Source organism: Schistocerca cancellata, chromosome 1 (assembly GCF_023864275.1).
Source record: "Schistocerca cancellata isolate TAMUIC-IGC-003103 chromosome 1, iqSchCanc2.1, whole genome shotgun sequence".
NCBI lineage: Eukaryota > Metazoa > Arthropoda > Insecta > Orthoptera > Acrididae > Schistocerca > Schistocerca cancellata.
In genome coordinates this window covers 469,874,903-469,894,725 of record NC_064626.1, presented here as the reverse complement: position 1 = coordinate 469,894,725, position 19,823 = coordinate 469,874,903, and positions in this window count along the sequence as shown.

The following is a 19,823-nucleotide window of genomic DNA, read 5'->3' as shown; positions in this document are numbered from 1 at the left end:
TCCTCTATGACCCCTCAGTTAGTTCTGTGCAGGATACACATGCAGTTACATGAACATTCTGCCCACAATTTCTTCCCACAATTTCCTAATGTAAATAGCCATAAACCACATATGCCAATTATAGTACTGGGAAACACCGAGATGATGACGTAAAATATGAATTGACATTGTTGTTAAAGTGAGAGAGTGGCATGGCACCTCTCACTAATTTCTGCATAGGGAGTGTCACACTTCAATAAAGGAGTTAGTGTGACGTGGAGCAGTCTAAGTGGGTCTTTGAGAATGACCATGACAGCTTTGCCAACTGAAAAAAAACATCCTTTCTTGACCTCATTCAACCAGTTATCATACATATACTCACTTCAGCATTCCTGCAAAAGTTTTCTACTTTTCTGGATGTCATGTCATAATTGTTCCTGTGGACCCTCACGTCTTAGACAAACACTCCTGACCATAAGTACAATGACTTAATTGTTAAAAGGTAATACAGACATATAACTAACCCATTCACACAGAAGCTGAGGTCAGAGATGATTGGTTTCCCTAAGCACAACATATTATCGTTAAAGAATGGTCATACTCTGCCTCAGAAATTTAGTTGCCCGTGCTCAACATTCACAGTGATTAAATCTAACGTAGAGAGAGTAACACGACAAATTATGTCCAAGCATTCAACAAAGCTATTTCTTTTAGCACAACAAAGTAAATGGTGTTAACAGAAAATAAATAAAATTTAAATGTGTTACATGTATAACATAGCGACACTTTACACAAATGACCAAGACAAAATAAATACAGGGGTAAATTTCAAAAGGTGTTTCGATTATTAGCGTATTTGTTGTGTGTGATTTTTTGTCAGTCATAGAGTTTAGTTGATATCTTGTACCCAATACACATCTAAAAAGGGTGTTGCCCCTTAGAAGATTACGTTTAACCTAATTAAATGTATATCAAGGCACACAAAAATAAGAATTAAAATACACATGCAAATTTTAAGTCTCCCACCGCTCTCTTCTCAAGTGTCTTCAGAGGATCTAAAGATTACCTTTAACATTAGACAAATAAACACAGCACTACATTCAATAGGCGTGTAACAGTTTGGAAGTGGCAGGTGTAGCAAGTGAGTTGGTGCTGAGAGAAGGGTTACAGTTTTACTTAACATTAACTGTGGTGGCAGCAGTGTCAGGGCAGGACCTGTTTCCATTCTCTGGCAGCAACAGGCAGGCATCTGGATTACTGAGAGACCAGAAATAGCAGACAACAAACCGTTATCCTTGTTGAAGACAGACCTCCAGCAGCAGTTGTCAGTGTCATAGCAAGTGCCCAGAGACATCAATCGCTTCGTCCAGCGCTCTCCAGTTCCTCCTTTCTGGTCGGCAATAGTGTTACATTCAGGTCCCAGGTGGTCACGTGATGTCAGGAGCGAACCTCAGTTACCTGCTGGCTGAAGGCGAGGCACCCGTGTGGACGCTGGCACTCTCCACAGGCAGAAGTGAAAGGGATGAGCAGGATTCTGTCCACACCTCCGTCGCCTTTGAGCTGCCCAAGTGTCATCACTAGTGCTGGCTAGCTGCCCTGTTGCCTCAGGATGGGGAGATGGGTCGCCTGTAGCTGACAATTGCCAATGTGGCCCTGCAGTGATGTCACGTCAGCTGGTCTCTCGCCGAGGGACGTCGCCCCTGCTCTGACGTCACACTGGCAGCCACTCCCAAAGTCACACTTTGACACCCATGCCTCCTCAGCTACATCACGATATGGGCGCCTGCGCTGCACTCAGCCACGTCCTGGCAAGGACTGCTACTCAGTCGCCGTTTAGAGCACCATACTCCTCTGCGCAATCCTTAGGACATGTTTAAGTGCAATGTTTTTAGAATGAAAGTTTACAAAAACACATGCATAGAAAATCATGAACTGATAGTCGTGAAACATTACAATATTTTTCTGCTTTCTTTCATTTAAATAATGTACCAGATATCGATAATTAATTTTTTATCTAAAGAAATTAATCATTTTCTAGTGGTGAAGCCGTGTAGATATTGTGTATTGTCCTATGTGTATGTCCTATTGTCCTATGCAGTCTCATGAAAAAGCAGCATATTCCTAGGAAAGTACGTAATTCGGTGCATTTCAAAGAAGATAAAGAGGGATTTACAGGGAATACCATATGCGGGACACATGCGACACATTGTAATTGGGACACACTATTAGAAAAGTAAAGTAGAGATATAAAGAACCCTCAATGCTCGCATTGAAAAATGGATAAGCTGTTTAGCTCTCGCCGATTACTATCTGGAGTATTATCACGAGAATTAGAGAAAGCAGTATCTTAACGTCCTGGCCAATGTTAATAAGGGACGTATCCAAAGAAGTATGTTGGAAAATTTAAGAAACACAGACGGGAGCCCAGAGTCCCACGTTTTATGAAACACTATCATAGAGGATGAAAGCAACTGAACAAAATACTTGCTCGGCAGCGGGTACAGAACTCTGATATAAATAGAGAGCCATTGCCAGTAGTACCTGGTAGTTTGGTTGAAACAGAGGCAGTAAGAGTTTCTAAATCACCTAACGAAGTTGACTGCTCTGTTGCCATACAATGTACAAAACAATATAAGCGTTTCGACTATCTTTCGACATCTTCTAAATAAGAAGTGGGAAAAGAGGCTCTTGTGCTTTGCCATCTTTCTATGGATAAACAGTGTTTTGTGGGATCTTTTAGCAGGAGGTATAGCTAAGGAAATGTAACTGGATAATTCCAGAAGGAGTAGGTAGACATGAACAGACTTGATCGTTGTCATATAAACATTTAATGGTGGAACTCTGAAGTCACAGTATACTCCGGTGAGGACATAGACTAAGACCATATGTTAGTAGTGATAAACGGCCAGATGGAAGGCCATAAAGAAAATAGAGTACAGGGTGAAAATGGAACGCTTAAAATCCAGGACAGAATGAGACATAGTTGAATTTCTCTGAGATAGGTAAATATGTCGCAATTAGTTCAGCCGAAGAAGAGTCGAACGTAACAGACAAAGGAATAATTAAGTTAGGTACGGCAATAACAGAGGCAAAGAAGCTAAGAGTGATTCAGCAGATACTCGAGCTTGTGGATCGAAAAAGAAAAAAGTTATGTGTACGCAGTTCAGGCCCGCGCCATAGCTTTTCCATGAAAACTTCGGTATAAAATCATAACAACTATTTGGTATTAATATCGAATTCGACTATCAGTCCCTTTAATACAATGCTTGTGTATTGTGTATTTAAACCGGTGACCTAGAAACGACGGAGAGGCTTCGTCACGACGTAGCACTCACCGGTTCACAGCCCCACAACAGGCCAAAGCAGTCCTCCCCACGGCCGCTCCACACCGAACCCAGGGTTATTGTGCGGTTCGATCCCCAGTGGACTCCGTGGACTCCCCCCCCCCCCCCCACACACACACCTCTCCCACCCACCCCCACCCCGGGAACATCTCATACCAGATGAGTGTAACCCCAAATGTTTGCGTGGCAGAGTAATTATGGTGTACGCGTACATGGAGAGAGTGTTTGCGCAGCAATCGCCGACATAGTGTAACTGAACTGAGGTGGAATAAGGGGAACCAGCCCGCACTCGCCGAGGCAGGTGGAAAACTGGCCGGCACATCGGACGTAGACACTAATAAGCACGCCTTCCCTCTCGGGAAGCAGCGCATTAGACCTCGCTGCTAGCTGAGCGAGATAATACAATGTTTACATAGAATAGTGTAATGGTTACAGGCCAGAGAAATCACAGGTTTGTTGCTGTATGGCCGATGGGCTAGCTACATAACCGGTTTGAGCCGTTTTTGTACAAAATTCGTTCACTTATTTATTTACCTCATATTTTACGTATAAATTAGGTCCATCCGCAAACAGTAGCTACGTCATAGAGGAAACTACGTTTTTCGTCCAACTCGCGTGTCAACCGTTTCGAAAACGGCGATTTGGGTCGTCCACGGAGATAGGTGAGATTCGAATACTGAAAGGGTGCCATTTATGTGTGGCCACAGAACTCGCCGTTGAGGTACAGCTGACCACGGTTTACTACCAGATGCGGCTAGTGCTGTTCTCTGCCAGAACAGCTGTTGATGTTGACTTGATTAATATTATTCTGGGTGTTGTGCCGTGTCACTGTCTAAAATACAAAACACTTTAAAGTAATTATGAGCTATAAAACTAATGTTTCGGCAATATTTCAATGACCTTCCTCAGGACAAGACTGGTTTTACTGGAGGAAAAGTGTCCCTATTTATTGCAAACTATCGGTATCAATAAGTCACATTTCTGGAACTTTATTGGCCTTAGAATATGATAAGCTAGTCATGACGAGAGGAAGATGGTTGGAAGAAGGTTATTCGTGGACTTTGTGGCTTGTACATGAGTGACCCCTGTCTTCGACCCAGCGCCTGGCTTTTGGTGGGCATGTCTTCATCCTGACGTGCGCAGAAATACGCTGACAGTTCCTCTATAACTGTTCGTTTTAGGCTGTCGCGCCCGTGCCCGATGACGCTTCTGCCCCGCAACCGCTCGCGGCCCGTCGGATTGGACTAGGACGTCGGCAGTTAGTATCCATCCTATCTATGAATTTTGTTCAATGGCTCTGAGCACTATGGGACTCAACATCTTAGGTCATAAATCCCCTAGAACTTAGAACTACTTAAGCCTAACTAACCTAAGGACAGCACACACACCCATGCCCGAGGCAGGATTCGAACCTGCGACCGTAGCAGCCTCGCGGTTCCGGACTGCAGCGCCAGAACCGCACGGCCACCGCGGTCGGCTATATGAATTTTGTCAAGCTGCTTAATAATTTCAATCTCTTCTCGTAATTTACATTTGGTGCGTCCACGACTCACACAGGCTTCCTGGAACAACAACTCTGTCTACAATCGCAGCGGTATTCCGCTATCGCCGATCTATGGTGCTGTGCTAATCGCAGACAGCACTCACCTTCTGCGCACTCGAGTTCTGGCTGGCCTCCCTGTCTCACCTATGTAGGCAGCTCTGCACTAACATTGTAGCTCACGTGCTCCTGCAGCATTAAAGTTGTTCACTGCATCCCTGGTGGACCCTATCACGTCGAGGATCCCGTCGCTGCTGCGGAACCTCATCGCTGGAGGACGTTGCCTAGCCACTCACTTGACGTGTGGTAAGTACACTAGCGGAGACTGAATTATCCTCTTAATTTAGTCCGATTGGTCTTGGCTGCCTTTCGTATAACATTGTTGTCACAACCGTTAGTGCGGAAGGTGTGGTGTAGCTCCCTCAATTCCTCTTTGATATTATTACTAACACTTGGTAGGTAGGCACGGGTGCTTAGCGGTTGATGTTTCATTCATGACCGTTTCTTATCGTCCTGTTTTCGGCCTCGCAGGCTTTGGTTTAAATCCTCTGCAGCAACACTGGTACTCCTTCCTGCTACCATGACGATCTCAATGCATTCGGCGTGTCTTAGTGCCATTAGCGTTCGCACCACATTGATCATAAATCGAAAATGAATAAAGTTACACTCAAATGAAAGACATCATTACCCGCCCTACATGTTAAAGGGACAGGAAAGGGCGCCGGCCCCCATTGGAGTCTACCCTATCTATTGACGGCGAGGATAGGTGTGCCGGCCGGCCTGCTTGGATGTGGTTTTTAGGAGGTTTCCCACATTCCACTAGTTGAATGCCGATCTAGTCCTAAGTCCAGCCTCAGTTACACGATTCGCAAACATTTGGAAAACTTTCGGTCAGTGTCATATGAATAACAGTACGCGCTGACAAATGCGGTACACACATACCGTCCCAGGAGGGTAATGCGATAACGACAGGGAGGACACACGGCCACCCCTTTAAATTAACCACGCCAAATCCGATAATAGTGATGCAGTACAAAGGCACAAGAAAAAGAATAAATGAAATACATCATTGTTTTTAACCTGTAATTCTCTGCGTTTGATATGTCACATGACTCCCTTCCCAGTTGAAATTTACAAGTTAGATGGAAGAAAGCGGGTTCTAAAATGCCCACCACGTTTCTAACGTAGCCTTATGGGTTTATCCTTCTTCCCAACCCTGAAGAGAAATTTCCCCGCACGCACGATTTCATGAATTACGCTCAGGTAGTTTGTGCGGGGGAGGACGCCTAACGCAGTCTGCAACAATAAGTGGGCATCATTTGCACGGTAGCAGGCACAGACAAGCTTTGGTGCTGCGCGCACCGCTGGAGCGGAAGATCACAGGAGGCGTGCAGTTTCCTGGCGACAAAGGAAAGACGCCGGGCGGGGCGCCTCCAGAAAGCGACTCCGCAAGGCGTGCGTTCCTCCTCTCACTACCTGCAGTGAAACCTCGTGGCAAGATTGCCAAGCTGCCCGGCTTTTTTCTGGAACGGCACTGCAGATGCTGAAATGTACCATAATATCAAATCTTGATTATTAAGACTTCTTATAAAATTAATGTTAAAAGGAGTATCGAATATGGTGCAATACATTACAGGGAACTCTGGAAAAACTCCAGATAGCACAGATCTCTAGTAGAGCGTTCATTTACATGACCGGTTTCGGTCAGACTGTGCCACCATCTTCTGATCTGCAAGGCAGAACCGGACTGACAAGGTAACAACTTTACAAAAGATGAGAACAAATTCAGCTGAGATCTCCATACATATGAAAAAGTTACACACCTATTTAATTTTTAAAAAAGCTGTACATGAAAAATAATGTGTTAAAATAATAATTAAAAGGCTTTCAACATGGTCGTCATTCTATTTCGATGCCCAGTCCAATCAGAAACCTCGGTATTAAGCAAACAGCTTTATAAATTTATTCTTATATTAAAGGGAACACTTAAAACAGTCTTCATTACATGTAACCTAAAGATCGAAACGTTCTGTGACTTTATACAGTAAGCAACTACACTAATCATTTTTCTGTACTGTGTAACATACATCGAAACTCAAGTTTCTATTTGCAACGTTTTGTGTGCAACTACACACTCAGAGATGACTCTGCTCATTACTCGAATTCCATTCATGATGATATTATATACTTTTAAATTATTTTGGTACACAATTATCATTTAAGTCTGATATAAATGTACAGTGTACTGTGTTACATGACGTCTAAGTTACTTTTTATCTTGGACTGGAAATCTATTTGTATTGACATCATGGACACAGTGAAAATTATAATTTTATCAGATCAATCAAATAAAATGGCTTGTGAAATATACATTAACTCCGCTACATAAAAGACCCAAAGTCTAGCAGATCATTAATAGGTCAAAAATTCTCAGTATTCTCAGTAAATTCACTGAAGAGACAAAGAAACTGGTACTCGTCCGACTAGGCAACATACACTCCTGGAAATTGAAATAAGAACACCGTGAATTCATTGTCCCAGGAAGGGGAAACTTTATTGACACATTCCTGATGTCAGATACATCACATGATCACACTGACAGAACCACAGGCACATAGACACAGGCAACAGAGCATGCACAATGTCGGCACTAGTACAGTGTATATCCACCTTTCGCAGCAATGCACGCTGCTATTCTCCCATGGAGACGATCGTAGAGATGCTGGATGTAGTCCTGTGGAACGGCTTGCATTGCCATTTCCACCTGGCGCCTCAGTTGGACCAGCGTTCGTGCTGGACGTGCAGACCGCGTGAGACGACGCTTCATCCAGTCCCAAACATGCTCAATGGGGGACAGATCCGGAGATCTTGCTGGCCAGGGTAGTTGACTTACACCTTCTAGAGCACGTTGGGTGGCACGGGATACATGCGGACGTGCATTGTCCTGTTGGAACAGCAAGTTCCCTTGCCGGTCTAGGAACGGTAGAACGATGGGTTCGATGACGGTTTGGATGTACCGTGCACTATTCAGTGTCCCCTCGACGATCACCAGTGGTGTACGGCCAGTGTAGGAGATCGCTCCTCACACCACGATGCCGGGTGTTGGCCCTGTGTGCCTCGGTCGTATGCAGTCCTGATTGTGGCGCTCACCTGCACGGCGCCAAATACGCATACGACCATCCTTGGCACCAAGGCAGAAGCGACTCTCATCGCTGAAGACGACACGTATCCATTCGTCCCTCCATTCACGCCTGTCGCGACACCACTGGAGGCGGGCTGCGCGATGTTGGGGCGTGAGCGGACGACGGCCTAACGGTGTGCGGGACCGTAGCCCAGCTTCATCGAGACGGTTGCGAATGGTCCTCGCCGATACCCCAGGAGCAACAGTGTCCCTAATTTGCTGGGAAGTGGCGGTGCGGTCCCCTACGGCACTGCGTAGGATCCTACGGTCTTGGCGTGCATCCGTGTGTCGCTCCGGTCCGGTCCCAGGTCGACGGGCACGTGCACCTTCCGCCGACCACTGGCGACAACATCGATGTACTGTGGAGACCTCACGCCCCACGTGTTGAGCAATTCGGCGGTACGTCCACCCGGCCTCCCGCATGCCCACTATACGCCCTCGCTCAAAGTCCGTCAACTGCACCTACGGTTCACGTCCACGTTGTCGCGGCATGCTACCAGTGTTAAAGACTGCGATGGAGCTCCGTATGCCACGGCAAACTGGCTGACACTGACGGCGGCGGTGCACAAATGCTGCGCAGCTAGCGCCATTCGACGACCAACACCGCGGTTCCCGGTGTGTCCGCTGTGCCGTGCGGGTGATCATTGCTTGTACAGCCCTCTCGCATTGTCCGGAGCAAGTATGGTGGGTCTGACACACCGGTGTCAATGTGTTCTTTTTTCCATTTCCAGGAGTGTATTTCCAGGCACCAACAGTCCAATGTCGCTGCTGACGGGCCCAGGCGAGGCGTAAAGCTTTGTGTGGTGCACTCATCAATCGATGGGTTTCTCCATCATGAGAAACATAGTAAAACGAGAGACAAAAAATTACACTTAACATAGTAAAATAAATACAGCAAGACATACAATCATAATAAACACATTTTAAGTCTCCTACTGCTCCCTTTTCAAAGTCTTCAGGGAGTTCAAAAATTTTCATTAGTCACATGAACAACATAGCACTACACTCATGAGGCGTGCAACAGGCTGGATGTGGCAGCTGCAGGGGGCGCTACGGGAAGGGCTACTCCTTTACTGACCAAGTACTTGTCTCCCATCTGTGGCAGTGACAGGCATGCATCATGACTATTGACAGATGAGAGATGGGACAGCAGTTGACACACTGCCACTCTAGTTGAAGACAGTTCTGATGCAGCAGTTGTCAGTGTAGCGGTGACTGTCTTGAGACATCAGTCACTTGGTCCAGTGCTCGCTAGTCCCTCCGGACTGGTTGGCAGCGGTATTATATTTAGGTCCAGTCCCTCGAGACACAGTAGTAGCTCTAGGTGGTTGCGTTATATCAGGTCGAGCCTCTATAACATGATAGCTGCAGGCGAGGTACCCCTGCTGATGCTTTCAGCCACAGCATCTGGAATTCTTACACTCTCACTTCGCAGGAGTGAAAGAGGTAAGTGGGGCTCTGTGCACGCCTCTGTCACGTTTGAGAAGCTCCAGTGTCCTCACGTCAGCCATCTGCCTGCCCTGTCGCCCCAGACTGGGGGAGATGGGTGGATCACCTATAGCTGACAACTGCCATTGTGGTCATGCAGTAATGTCACATCAGCTGGTCACTCGTCGAGGGTTATGGTCATGCTGTGACGTCACACCGGCAGCTGCACGCAAGGTCGCGCGACGGTGCACCGGGCCCCGCCAGCCACGTTGCGAAATGTGTCACCAGCAAGCACTCACCAACATCCAGCCACAGGTTTGCTTCTCACTAGCCATTTGGAACAACGTTGCCCTCTGCATATTTTAGTGCCACGTCTTTACACTTTAAAGGAACACATAAACAGTAGATCATAACTAAAATACACTATATGATCAAAAGTATCCGGACACCCTCAAAAAATGTGTTTTTAATATTAGATGCAAGTGTGCTGCCACCTAATGCGAGGTACTCCATATTGGCGACCTCAGTAGTCATTAGAAATCGTGAGAGAGCAGAATGGGGCGCTTCGCAGAACTGGGGACTTCGAACATGGTCAAGTGATTGGCTGTTACTTGTGTCATACGTCTGTACGCGAGATTTCCACGCTGCTAAACATCCCTACGTCCACTGTTTCCGATGTGATAGTGAAGTTGAACGTGAAGTGACACATACACCACAAAAGCATACAGGCCGACCTCGTCTGTTGACTGACAGAGACTGCCGACATTTGAAGAACGTCGTAATGTGCAATACGTAGACATCTATCCAGTCCATCACGTAGGGATTCCAAACTGCATCAGGATCCACTGCAGGTACTGTGACAGTCAGGCGGGAGGTGAGGAAACTTGGATATCATAGCCGAGTAGCTACTCCTGAGCCACACATCACGCCAGTAAGTGCCAAACGACGTCTAGCTTGTTGTCAGGAGCGTAACGATTGGACGATTGAACAGAGGAAAAACGTTGTGTCGAGTGACGAATCACGATACACTATGTGGCGATCCGATGGCAGGGTGTGGGTATGACTAATGCCCGGTGAACGTCATCTGCCAGCGTGTGTAGCGCCAACAGTAAAATTCGGAGGCGGTGGTATAATGGTGTGGTCGTGTTTTTCATGGAGAGGGCTTGCGCTACGTGTTGTTTTGCGTGGCACTATCACAGCACAGGCCTACATTGATGTTTTGAGCAGCTTCTTGCTTCCCACGCTCGAAGAGCAATACGGGGATGGCGTTTGCATCTTTCAACGCGATCGAGCACCTGATCATAATACACGGCCTGTGGCGTAGTTGTTACACGACAGTAAAATCCCTGTAATGGACTGGCCTGCACAGAGTCCTGATCTGAATCCTATAGAACACCTTTGGACTGTTTTGGAACTCCCACTTCGTGCCAGGCCTCACCGACTGACATCGATACCTCACCTCAGTGCAGCTCTCCGTGAAGAATGGGCTGCAATTCCCCGAGACACCTTCCAGCACCTGATTGAACGTATGCCTGCGAGAGTGAGAGTTGTCATCAAGGCTAAGGGTGGGCCAACGCCGTATTGAATTCCAGCATTACCGATGAAGAGCGCCACGAACTTGTAAGCCATTTGCCGCGCGGGGTAGCCGAGCGGTCAGGGGTGCCTTGTCACGGTCCGCGCGGCGCCCCCCGTCGGAGGTTCGAGTTCTCCCTTGGGCACGGGTGTGTGCGTTGTCCTTAGCGTAAGTTAGTTTAACCTATAACAAGTAGTGTGTAAGGTTAGGGGCCGATGACCTCAGCAGTTTGGTCCCATAAGACCTTACCACCAAAAAAAAAAAAAAAAAAAATCGTAGTAATCAGACAAGTAGTTACGAAGACGTCACTGATGAGACACAATTAGAAACAAAAAAAAAAACATAAAATAATGACACAACCAATACATACACTGAAATAAAATGACTGCAGCGTACTACCAGTTGCTGAGATACTACGCATAGAGCCAAAGCCGAGTCTATATCTTCTCAGATCATCATGGTCTCACTTTGAAACACAAGATAATGCACTGACTACGTCACAAAACTGACATGATTCGACATCCTGGCCAAGGGATGCCTATTGCAAGCCGTCACTTGTCATAAATATATGTCAGAGTGATGCTAAATGTTACTATCTTTACATAAAGAAAAGTATTATCTTCTCAATAACCTTCAAATTGTCTGCGACACGATCAATTTTTATATATGAATTACTGAATTTACTCGTGGCACGTTTGATGCCCTATTCCTGTGACCACTTTCAGAAACGAAATTAATGATCAGATTAACTAATTTAATAATACTGTAACTTAAATTACCTGTGTATCCATGTACCACCATAAATTTAATAATATTGAAACATAAATTGCTTCTGTGTCCATGTACCACCAAAATAAAATAAAAACACTGAGCAGTAGAGAGAATATGAATGAGAATAGTGGCGTATTTAAGTTTACAAAATCTTTCCAAGTTTTATTAAATCTTTAGTAAATACAACTTTCTGAAGGACCAGCTCATAAATATCACATAAAAGTGACAAACACATAACAGTTAAGGAATGTTGTCTGATAGGCGAAGCATACATTGGGGTGGAAGCTGCACTAAGTTTCCCCTGAGTTAATCTCGTTTACAACACAATCTGACATGAGTCCACTGTAAGGCTCAAATCTGTTCAAAGGGAATCAACTACGACCAAGCATACTATAAACTATGGTTCACCTGAGAACAGGGAGCCGTGAATATCGTTTCCCTACACACGTGCCGAAACACTTCACCCTTTCACCTTGATTTAGGTGGCAGCAGAAAACAGTGTGCTGTGGCCGAGGAGCGGTATCCTGTGGGAGCTGTATGTTCTTGTGCATCAAGAAAAATATGCAGACTACGCGGTCCGGCATACTGATTATTAGAACGCGGGAAACTTCCCAATCACTGCCCTTAAATTCTGAAATATTTCGGAGTAAGGTGCACTCGTTTGCTGAACAGCCCAAACCAATTTCCCAGGCGACTCAGGACGAATACGTTCACCCTCGTGACACACGATATGTCCGAGATAATATGCATTTTCACTGTCTATACAGTGGGAAACTGCAACTGGCTCTTATTCCACCAGAAGATATAGACATAGTTGCCCCCTACTAGGAAAGAACTGAAGTTCTCCACCAGAGGAGAACCAGAAGACGCAGAGAGCAAAGAATTGCAGCCACTTGTCACCAAGCTAGGGATGGGAGCCGAATTAGCATAAACGAAACCGCCCCGACATTGCACAAACGAATCGAACTATCCTCCTGTCATTGAGTCTCCCCTCTTGACTGTTCTGTTGGCCTCGTAGCCAATCCAAACACAGCACTAAGATTCCCACTCTGATGGAGCAAGCCTCCACTTTGCATATCCTGAGAGGAGCGAATCAGCGACTTTAGATCTATCTTGTCTGAAAGAATAAGATTTTAGACTAGGGAGGCGTCGTTCTCATAGTAAGCATGGCCATGTTTTGGCAATAAACCTATATCATGATATTACCAAAGTCCCTCATTCACGGAGAGATCTAATCTCTCCTCGCCAACCACTTCCAGTTTCTGAAAGAAGGCTGTTTGGCTTCCCAGACGGTCATGCCCGCGAAATACATGTTTTGCCACTTGCTGAAAGAACGTGTCGACTTCCTGGCGTCAGGGAGTCACAGTCTTGTCTCCACTAAAGACGTACACCAGCCACAATATCCGTATCATACCAGCTTCTAACATGAGAATGCACGGAGTTTCTTGATATTCTCACCATCTGCACAAAAGCTCAGTTTACAGCAGTCTTAAATGGCTTCCTCCACCCACCTTCCGCCATCCGGCGTCCTTCCGTCCGAACCTAAGCAAAAGGAGGATGGGGCTTCAGCCAGAAGTCCCTCTGCAGGTAAAATCCACTGGGTGCTGCTTTCCAGAATCACTCACACGGCCAGGTCGCTGCACTCAGACTTCATCGCCCCCAATTCACCTCTTTCCCTGTTCTCCATCACCTCCACTACGGCCCGTCAGGTACAAGTTCTCTACAGATTACATATGCAGTTATAAGAACACTCTGCCCACAATTTCCACATGTAAAAAAGTCATAAACCTTACAGACGAAATTTAATACTGGGGAACACAATATGAACGTTAATCCGACTGACAATGTTAAAGTGAGACGGTGGCGTGTCGCATCTCAGCTTCATCTTAAGGCCTATCAGTAAGCCAGCATATGAAATGCACATTATGTCTGTCATTGAAAAGGAACTGCTCCTGAGCATGGTCGCCACCATTAACTCCGTAAAGACAATCTCAGGGGTAGCATATCTTTTGCTTCGGCGAATGCATTCGGAATTTTTCATGCTGTTGATGTGCAAGCCTTCTGGGTTATCCATCAAACATCACACTTATCACACTTCCGTTTCAGCATCTTTTTAGGTAATTTGCGTACTTGGTTAGGATTAATTAAAATGATTCATCACTCTTTCACACAACGCATAGGAGAAGAATTCCACTGTCCTTGACAAAAGCTGCTCCTTCCAAGTATACCTCATTCAGTGGTTTGAATGACTTGGGAGACTTCCTGATTGCAACTGCATTGAACAGAGAGAGGGGATAGGATGCAGGCTCATAATGGAAGAATTCTTTAAGCTGTTCATCGAATTTCTTGAGGAGTGCTATCAGGTAGAATATGGTTTCAGGGTTCACTGGTACATGCTCTCCATCAATGGTCATCTTACATTTGAATCCTTGTATGCTCATTACTCATTTTTCGGACAAACTTGATGTTGCAAAAAGTTTGACCAATCAGGCGAACATTGAGGAATTATCAATTTCAAAGATTCTGTGTCAGTTAACTGAAGTATGTCCGACAACTGCTGTGCTGAAGGATGTAACAAAATTAGTAACAGGGTAAGGACCATGGGACTGAAACCACTCAAAGAATTTCTGAATATCTGCACTGTCACATTGCACTCTAGAATGCCTTGGGTCAACATGTTGCTCTAAGATTGTGAGTGATACCCCACAAGACTCTTCAACTTTTTTGGTCCCTGTAGAAACAATTCGTATGGTCAGAATCAGTCTACTCTGAGTACTGTCTGAACATGACTGAGCCCTCCAGCAATTTTCAACGAGCGAATTAGGATCTGCTCAGTCGTCATGTCAGACTATAACCTACTCCAAAATTTATCAGACCTTCTGGTAATAAACCATCTACTGAACGCAAACAGTGTATAGTCTTCCTGGAATATTTTCTTTTTAAGAACCATCATGTCTTATAAATGGAGCTGTGCAGATTTAGCATACAGAAAGTGCCAACTGGCATAAAAAAATAGGGTAGTACTTTCTTAACAGTGGTGAGGTGCGGTTCCCAGTTCCTACGTCTCTCAGCCTGTATGAACTGCTTCATCACAATAATCATATCGAAATAGAGAATCCCTAACTTGGTAGTGGGACCATTCAGCTCCAGCTCTTCAAGTTTCTGTGCAAACTTCTGCAATTCATGATCATGGGCTTCCAAGGGACTGGCTCAGGTGAACTCCTCTCCAAAGTGCAGATCTGATCTGTCACTGAATCTCATTCTTGTAAGGATGACGTGTGCCAAATCGAAATTGCAAGGGACACGTGCCAGAACTCCCTAGAATAGGACGACCGTCCATCAATTTTTCTGTTGATACCTGCAGGTAAGCAACGAAGAATTGCTCTTATCTTCCACTTATGACGTAGCCTATAGCTCCCAAGAATGACATGAAAAGATAAACCCTCCCAACTGTGCTGCACCATGTCCAAGTCGGTATCTGGAGGGATACATACCTTTCTCTCACGTGCCTTAAGATAGAGAGGCTGGTCAAATGTCACAAAACAGACACTGTATTCGATGCTTTGGCATTAATTTATTGGAGTGAGAAGTGAAGTGTACACATTGTCATAGTTGCTGGGAGATGCATTGATGAATGGAAGGAACAGTGTGTGCGACATCCACCATAGTTCAGAGCACGTTATTTGCTCCATGAAGTCATTCCAACCTGGAAGATAAGCCAGTTTAATGTTAACTCTCGAACAATTTTCTATCAATTCCTCAAACATGATGCTCTTCAAAGGTGCTCCAGTATGTTCTAATGGTGTTACTGGAATTACACAGAGTTTTCCAACTGTGCTGGCTTTTGGAACAGTACTTGTTCCATCAACTGCTACACCACTTGAAGAGGCGCAAACTGCTGGTGTTACAAGATGGATACAACCCATAGCATGGAAATTATTACGGCTATCAGTTGTGTCAACATTGACATCTGCATTGTCAAAAGTTCATTGAGAATAAGAATTTGAGTGGTTAGAGCTCTGAGAGTAGTTCATACAAGACACCTCGAACATTCTGGTCTCGTCTTAGGAACGGCAGAATCCAAGTCCACTTGCTATTTGTATTAGTTCCATTGAGCCATATTACCTGGACAATAGTGCTCCAATCCTAACTTTGAGGGCTGAATGAAAAAACCTACGTCAGGTGGAAGATGTTATTGCATGAGCAATAGAAATTACTCTGGTACTGTGTTTAAAAAAAAAAAAGAAGAAGAAGGAGAAGAGCTTGTGAAATATCCTCCTCACGGTTTTCCAGAAATCATTTGGGATCTGGGTAACTGTCAACATGATACACTTTCGAACGGATATCTTCACAGATTGTCAGCCGCTTCTCTAACAACTTGGAGGCATCCATCCACCTCATTTGGCTGTTTGGATTTATACCATTGCTGAGACAAGATTTTGTAACCAGTATTGCGGAAACATATTACTGTTTGCCGGCGTTAACCAACTGATATGATGATGATGTAACTCCCATAATGGTCTTGCAACCCTTTGTCTAGAGATTTGTCACCTACCTTTGGAGCAGGGAAATCTTTCAGGAACTCTTTCAAAGAAAATTGGCACTCATATTTCATGCCCTCAATGTAATTACAAATATATTGTAAAGCAGAAGTGGTACTAGTTGAACGTAAGGTAAGAAAAATTTTCTCATGCAGTTCTGATATCTTCCATTATCGTCAGTCATATCATACTCCAGTCGGGACGTGGCTTCTTCTGCCCACTGGTCTCCCCAGGCAGCTGTAGTTTCCAAGACACTGACTCCAAATTCTCTACTGGTTACGGTACTGACTGCAGCCCGCAGGTGGACATTCAATCTTAGCAGCCCGGAAATAAAATCGCTGGCATCTGTGTTATAAAAAAATGTTATTTTTAAAATTGAATGCTGGCTGACCTGATCGGGCTCGACGTGCAGTTCCCCTTTCACTAGCTTTCTCTGCAGCAGCCACATTTTTCTCCCTGTGTAAGTTTTATGATACGAGACACGAAGTTTTACGGTATCACATGTCTTAAAAAGAGCGTTCTTTCCATCACGTCTTGATTCCTCTTGGTTCACTGTAACTACCTCTTTCTCCTTTCTTGTCTTTCACACATAGGACACAGATCCGTCATTTTTATATGTACTTGTTTACAAACTGCAACAAAATTAATTGCAAATTTCAAATTTTAGTTGCGTAAAATATTACTATATCTAACAAGTATAAGAATAGTACTGTGATGTGCTACATTACTATGTCTTACCCTTTACCTAACTTCAGTACGAAACAGACTGTAAAAAAATAGTCTGTACTCTTCACCACAACCTGCACAATAATTATGAGCTTTTCCAATCTTAAGGTCGAGCTGTATGGAAACGGATGGTTAAAACAATTATCTTTTGTTCCCATAGAATGAAGAATTTATTCTCCTATAACTTTAGTGTGGGACACTTTACTGACATATGGGTTGCAACAATGCATAAGATGAAATGAAAATTTTTCATAAATATGTAAAATCTGTCCAATTTTGAGGAGCACAAGTAAATGAAAGGATGGTCCAAAAATAAGCCTCTGGTCTCATTCAATCTAGAATTTAATTCCCTACAACTTAAACAGGACCATTTTTTCAATATTGTGAGTCTTTAGGAGATATAACCATAAAACCGCAAAAATATCCCTTTAGAGGGTATATTTTGACCACCCCTCCCCCACCGCCCGCCCACCCCCACTAAAGCCAAACTTTGTTAGGGAGAGGGGAGGGGGGGCTTGGATAGTCGTATTAGACCACAAATGAAGCCAGTATAACAATAAAACCTTTTGTAGAAATAATTTCTGATTTTCTCCAATTATCACCATTACAGAGCCACGTCTATACGAGGCTACAACCGAACTCTTCAACTGCAGTGGACATCCTTAAAAGAATCAAGGTGAGTGGTTCACAGAGATCAATCGCGAAGTGTGGCGGCGGACTTGAAAATTTCCAAATACAGTCCTTGAGTGTAGAAATACTCTATTACAACCAGAAACTAAGGAGATAATACGGGGGGTTGACACTGAAAACCGAAGTGTTGTATTCTGTTTCCATAAAATCACGATACTTGGAAATAGGTGCAGATCTATGTTTCCCCTACCCCTCCAAATCATAATTTGCCATCACACTTTTTTTCTTTCGTGCCGCACAAGCCTAATAGTTTAATAATAATAACAATAAAATACGTAATATTATTTAATTGAATAATAATTATTATTTTACTGAAGTTCTTCGAATATATAACATCAGAGAAATTGAAATTCATAGAAAAATAGTATTTGAAAAGCATTTGTCCAAAAATTTGTGACGTTCATGTCTCATCGAACTCATTTAAGAATCACACCTGGTGGGACATATGTGTGGAATCACCCATCTAAAGCAAAAACAGGTGGATAAATAGAAATCTAAAGTCAGGTAGTACAATAGTACGTGCTGCAGCCGAATATTGCAGATCAGATGGACTGGAAGGTAAGGAATGAGGAGGTTCTCGGCAGAATTGGAGAGAAAAAAATATATAGAAAACGCTGACAAAAAGAAGGGACAGGATGATAGGACATCTTTTAAGACGTCAGGGAATAACTTTAATGGTACCCGAGGGTGCTGTAGAGGGTAAAACTGTAGAGGAAGACAGGGACTGGAATGCATCCAGCAACTAATAGAGGATTTTGGTTGCAATTGCTACTCTGAGATGAAAATGTTAGCACAGGAAAGGAATTCTTGGCGGTCCGCATCAAACCAGCCAGAAGACTCCCAATTCATAAAAATGTACGAAATGGGGGAGGTGAGCGGGGGAACCAGCTCGCCTATGTTTCGAAGATATCGACAGTTTTGGAAGATAATATCTTAGATACAACTCGTAACCTTCAGATGCAAAGGGGCTCAGTGACATACAAAGAAAACAGAAGATTACACGAGAAGATCCATAGTACCTTTCACCACGGGAGCTGAGTCGTGACTTGTGGTCTTTCTAGGAGAGTCGACGTCCAAAGGGAGTGTTCAAAAATGAAAGACTGAGTTTTAAAATATTTTCACAGTGTTCGTCTATAAGGAACACAATCGAGCGTGCCCTAAGATCACAGAACAGACCAGCATTCAGTCAATTCAGTCAGAATGGTCCTTGTGACGTGTGGCAGGTAAACAGAGTTGGACGGCTGTCAGGAGAAAGTGAAAAGGAAAGGAACGGCGTCAAGATTTGCTGAGAGCCGAAACCAGACAGGGAGTCCGCCTGTCGATCGATCCCGCGCTCTGGTCGCGTCTGGCAACCATCACGTGATTTTCCTCCAACACTCTACATTGGCTGTTCTGAGAGCTTGTGTGAACTTCTCAGTCTTCGTATTTCAAAAGGGAGAACAACTTTCGGCTGAGATAATTATTCTCCTTGGTAGGTAGGCCCCAAGAAATGGTATGGGGCTCTAAAAGTGAAACCCTACGTAGGAAAAAAAAAATTAAATTGACAATAAAAATACGCGATACCTCAGATTGACGACGCGAGTCGCACATTTCATTTAAGAACGGCTTTATTTACTGTCGAGTTACAGATAACGTGGCGTTAACGTAAGTCGAACGAACTCAGATGGTCCTGCATTCAAGGAAGAGAGAACATCCACGATTTCAAACAACACCATCCAGACAGGCCAATGTGATCAGTTGTACGTCAGTAACAAGGGTTTGACCTGTTTCCCTGGGGACAGTTAGGTCGTAGAGTTTGGTTGGAGTGGCTGCCACGTTCCCTGGATTTTAGTGTATTAGCTTTATATCTGTGGGGACGTAAATATAAGAAATCATACGTTCTTCAGGAAGCGGGTTTTTTATGTTTGTAGTAAAATTCTGGTACACGTACTGATTAAAAAAATGAGGACTAAGTGAAGCGGATAAAAACAACCTCACAACGAGCAGGACAACACCTCGAACACGTCCTTTAACTATTACGTGTTGTCACCAGCATCTGTCTTGTTCTTAC